Source organism: Aulonocara stuartgranti (genome assembly GCF_965226115.1).
Source record: "Aulonocara stuartgranti genome assembly, chromosome: 19".
NCBI lineage: Eukaryota > Metazoa > Chordata > Actinopteri > Cichliformes > Cichlidae > Aulonocara > Aulonocara stuartgranti.
The window spans coordinates 20,196,027-20,201,885 of NC_138955.1; positions in this window are offsets into that span (position 1 = coordinate 20,196,027).

Below are 5,859 nucleotides of genomic sequence, written 5' to 3' on the forward strand. Positions count from 1 at the left end.
GCACACAGTGGCACCTGGTGGTTCATGTAGTCCTAATTTTACACCATTTCTTCTCTTAATCAGATCTGAAAGAGAATCTACAACCCTTAAAAATCCAAATGTAGCTTTTAAAAGAGCAAAAGATGGGAGAGTCATTCTTAACTTGTTGAATCCTTTCCATTGATGGGCAGGCTATATGCTTCTATTAGAGCTCTGTAGGATATTTATTCATTGTTTGAGTATTTTGTGACACTGAGTGATGCCCAGCTGTTGTCTGGAATGAACCCTGTGGCCCTGCAGTCTCCCTCCTCTGTTCATGAGACACGCTGGCTCATAGGCATCTGAGCCTCATATGGAAATACCCTTCCCCTCCAGAAAGTCTGGCACATGACTGGCAGTCCTGACTCCTGCTGGGGCTGACCTTGAGAGAGAAAACCAGCGGCGGTGTCGGTGGGTGAGAGTCATGCTGCGTTTGCTGCTATGGAAACTACTTTAAACTGGATTGTGCCAGAAAATATCAATCACTTTTTTTAATCGTTTGTGTGAGCTGGACTCAAACTTTATTGAATATTGTTACAGTCTGGGAGCAGGAGGGTGTGTGAGAGAGAATCACCTCCTCAATGCAGCTCTATAGTGTGTGATCAGGACACACAGGAAATGAAACATAAGTAATTAACATTTCTGAGCGGGTAACTCATCACCAGAATGGGAACACGAGAAGAAAAACAAAGGCAGAAATACTTAACAGCATGTAATTTCCCAGCCAATTTAGGCTTTAGACACAGGCTCACATCAATAAACACAAAAACCACAAGAGATGTACAGCAATAACTTCTGTTATGATGATAATTCACAGTTGAGTCAGTATTATTCCCCTATATTTATCTGGATGTGTTACGGGTGATGTAACAAGTTCAGCAGGGTTAAAAGCCCAAAAAGTGAAACCAGATGCACGCTCTTATGAATACCCTGTTTATCATGGCAACACTGGATTCCACTGAGTGCTATGGTCTTACTATTACTTTTTTAATTTAAATTAAAGAGTCGCTTTGGTCTGAGACTGCATGAATGCCAGTTTTTGGCAAAGGTGACGCCTGTGGCTGATTTTCTGTTTATGTTGTTTCGTTTTTACTGAGCTGAAATTTGGTGTCAAACATGATCTACGTCCAAGCTTACAGTAAACCACCTTCAAATTGCTCTAGAAGTCTTTTGATGAGTAGTTTGACTCAAACAGCAGCGTGATGTCATTTTCATTGTTCTTATGAAAGAAAAATTATGTTACATTTATCATTTTTATGCCAGGTCACAATTTCTGTGTTTGGAAGCGAAAAATACAAACAGACTTTACACAGACAGACCAAACATCGGCCGTACTGGAATTCCTGTGATACAGCACCACATGAAAGAGGTAGCTGTACTTCAGCAGAGGAATTCCTGTGGTGATGAATGTGATCCTGGGATACATGTGGTGTGGTATTTTTGTGGTATCCTGAGACGTGCTGGCCCTTTCTGGATAATTTACCATAAGATGTTTGGTGAGCAGTCTTACTGTAAAAAGGTTTCCTACGTGAATTCAAATACTGAAAGCTTGCTTGTCATTGCAGGGAAGTTAATCTGATTATATATCCTTTAACAAATAACTGAGGTTTGTCTTTGATTGGTGGCAGTGAGTAAAGCAGCTATTTTGGAAGGTAAATGTATTTGCTTTCTTGTTACATGTACCTACAGCTAAATACCCGTTAGCTTAGAGACAAAGGGGCTCAGCTGGTCTGTCAGACATATTTAGTTTAATCATTTCAAAAACTCAAGGATCAACAATCTGTTATGTTATGAAGGGTTATGTTTTAAACCTTTCAGCAAGTAGCAGCTAACAAAGATTGTCTTCCTAAACCAAACCAATCAAATTGAATTAAAATGAAGATAACACTCAAAGTCAGCTAAACTTCAGGGATGTCAATCTGTTCAGTTAGGAAGCAGAAACCTTCATGTGCTTTGGTGTAAATGAAAGTGGCAACAGGTGCACCAAAGAGGCAGCAACAAGACAACCTGCAGAAAGGGAGGGATTTGGCAGATGGAGGCCACAGACCATAGGAAGCTGCACGGGGCTGTAGAAGGCCATCGACCCGGCAGCATGACTGCTATCTGCTCTTTTGTGTGAGGAGAAACAGGAGGCACTGCCAGAACTCCATGGAATTACCTCTCCGTGCATCCATCTGTGTTGTTGTAAGATTTGTTGTGTCTCACAGCACAGTCACAATAGTGTGGAGGATATCAGGAAGAGAGCTGGACAGGGCCGTAGAAGGCCAATAACCTGGCAACAGGAGGAGCACATGGAACCAGAGCTCCATGAAGTGACCTCCAGCAGCCTACTCATGTGCATGTGTCAGGTAGCAGTACGCTAACAAATATTTTTAATTTTATGCAGAAACACAGTTGGCAAAATATTTTTATTGTAGCTCTGGAAGCTTTCTCTTGGAATTTCACCTGTTCTAAGCGTTCCAGGTTCACTTTTCGTGTTGCCACAGGTCATTCAAATCTTCAGGCAACACTTTTTGGATCATGCAGAAACCATCAGCTTTTTTCTTACACTGTGGTCATTTGAATGCATTCCTGAAAGCTTAAACAAAAAACTATGCAGATTAAAGTTTTGGCATAAATCACATGACTGCCTAAAGTGGAACTCTCGGTCACCTTATACCAGGCAGTGTTGAATAACTGAGCCACAGCTGTGTTACAAAATGTCTTGTAGATTATTTTAGAATTTTTCAAAATGCTTTCAAGCAGGACTGGTGCATTTCCTGTCCCTTAGGTTTGCACATCAGTGCCGTTCTCTTTGTCTTTTCATCCCTTCATCTAAAAATATCTTCAGTCCCTTCATGGCTTCAGGCCCAGAATACGACTGTCTCTGTTTTCTCAGTTTAGCCTAATCTCACTTTGCTTGGACAGCTCATCAGCATCCTTCAGCGAGGCCAAACCTAAAAACGACCCGGGAGAGCCGAGGTGACGGCTGATCAGAAGAAGTAGAAGTGAAGAGAGACTCGCTAATGCTGGTGGAGTGATGTGAAGACAGCCGTGACCGTTGGATGGGAAAGACCGGTGTGAAAAATGGAGATATGAAAGACTTACATAATAGAGTCTGGTATGTAACATCATACAGTGCAGATGTCATGTTATCTTCTCTGCCTACGTTTCCCTCGATTAAACCTCAAACCAAGACTTTTGCTTCCACCTGGGTCATGAAGCTGACATCTTATAGCAAAATTTTATCACCCATCTTGTATTTATCAGACGTGAGTGCGATTCGCTCTGATCACATCGTACAGGAATGGCAGCTCCTTCCACCAGCCCACATGTTTCATAACAACCACAGCCCAAAGCGCCCTGACGGGCCCACCGTCCTCCGGGCATTCTGTGTACAGATTGAAATCATAACAAACCTCTTCCTCACAGAATCCCACCACATGACTTCATTCTGGGTGTGGGAATTATGGCATCCAATCAAAATAACCTTCTCATGACCTCAGTTTGGCTAGAGCTTCTTCTCCGATACCAAACGGAGAGGAATGACTTCATATGTGAGGAGGAAGAGGCCTGTCAAACAAATGGGCTTTGTTTTTCTTTGCGCTCATTCATGCTGATTGTCACAAATAAGGATGAGAAAAAGTTCAAAGCTTTGGGTTAGCTGCAGAGCGCGTGCACGTTAAGGTGATTTTGCATCTTCAGATAGGCCGCCTGGAGAAATGATTCATGACAACAGAAGTAAAGGAATCTGAAGAAGCAGAGAAGTGTATGCATGGGTTTATGTCCGCTGCAGCAAGGTTTCACTTTATGGAACAAAACATGACATCAGCACCACGCCCAGATAATCCAGCAACTGCTACTCCTGAACGCAACTGCTCTGACAAACAGGGAGTGAATGCATCAGTGTCCATCTGACATAACTCCTCAGGGAGTACGTGAGTCTGTTCGCCGCTGCCTCTTTTGTTTGCTTTGGTTTCCACATAGAGATAAGAGCGTCATTATGTGCACCGAGCCCTGCTCCTTGGTGACCAGACAGGACTTTCACTTTAGTAACAGAAAGACGCAGACCGCCATGACTCCTTGTGCATCACCCGTAACTGTGATTTGAAATCTTTAAACTTTCTGTCCTGGTCAGACAAGAAAGCAGAGGAGCTCTGGGTTTATGTTTCGGAGCATTACCATCACTCACTGCTGATCTCTGCCATGGGCCACATGCAAAGTGCTTTCACTTCACTGTTTACATTATCATAATTTACACGCATGCAGAATAAAGGACAGTTTATGCTCCTTACATTAGCGTATATGATATCAAATCTGAGAGCATATACTGGACTACTGCTGGCAAGATATTACAAAACCATCTGTATGAGCCGTGATGAACTGTAGCATTGAAAAGGAACCATTATGTCCTTAATGTGATGTACTGTTTTGAAAGGAGAGACGATGAGATTTTGCAAATATTTAAATATAGTTTTACTGCTTAGATATTTTACAGTTAAGACAAAGTTTTAAAGTTCAGTGCAGAGTTAGAAGAGCTGCTAGACACCTTTCATTTTGGCATTTCCTTTTCATTCAATAGGTCACATCTGTCTTCGTGCTTGATTCTAGAGTGAGGTGCCCTTTTCATTTTCACTTCCTGTTGGGAATCATGCATTCCTCTTCCCATCCTCTTCATCTTCCTCCATCCGTACTGCTCCTCTCCTCTTGCCTGGCCCCATCTCCGGCATCCCTGTCCTTAGATGTCCTCTGCCCAGATCCAAACCAGCTCAGACTCACCTATTTCGTTGTCTCTAAGCCTTCCATCCTACGCCATGTTTTACTTATTCTTTTTCATCATCGCAAATCAGCGTGTCAAGAAAATGTGCCACTGGTGCCGGGCTTTTATAACCAGTAAAGATGCACAGTTCCCAGCAGTAATGAGCTCTTCAGTTATGATCTAAACTACATGGACTAGATGTTGTCTTTGCTTTTCAGTATATATTTATTTATGCTGGACTTGAGAGCGAACTACCCCACATATAAAACAGGTAGGTGAACCAAGGTTAGGTTCATTTACTCACTCTGACTCAGCAGCACCCTGGCAGCAGCTCTTCCCATTGATGCAGAGCACAATTACCGCACCTCAGATTCTGCTCGCCTCCCTAAATTAGATTGTTTTCTGCAAGCAGGGCCAAAAAGACAGCCTGGCTGCCAAAGTCCTGGAGAGTTTGGCCACGCTCAACCATCCCAAGACGGCAATTGGCGGTTACTCGGCCACTGTTAGGGCTTGGGTGGCTGCTGTCACTGGACTTTCCCAGCCTGTGAGAATGGCACAGCACTGTTCAGCTGTCACCGAGGGTCAGCGGGGAGAGTTGGCTCTCTGAATGGCCGGCCAAAACATCTAGCATTCAGCTAGCCTCAGCTGCTAGTGGCACCCGTGCTGGCAGCAGTGGATGAGTTAAATATAGAAGTATACTTCTGGCTTTTGTGACTCTGGTCAAAAAGCACAGAGAGGGATGATGGTGGATGTGGCTTGGAGAAAAGATCTGGCCCTGTGACAAAGGACATCACAGTCCACCTCACCAGGCAACGGCCTCTTTCAGACAGAGCGGGAAGAGAATAGCGCATGCCCCCCTCCACACACACACACACACACACACACACACACACACACACACACACACACACACACACACACACACACACACACACACACACCGCTCATCAACTGGCTTCTTGAAGGGATAGGAGGGAAAGAAAATGAGAGGTGTGTGCTAGCCTGCTATGTGAAACAGAACTGGATAGGCTGTGGGAGCGAGAGAGGGCGTGTGTGTGTGTGTATCTGTGTGTATCTGTGTGTGTGTGAGAGAGAGGGAAGTT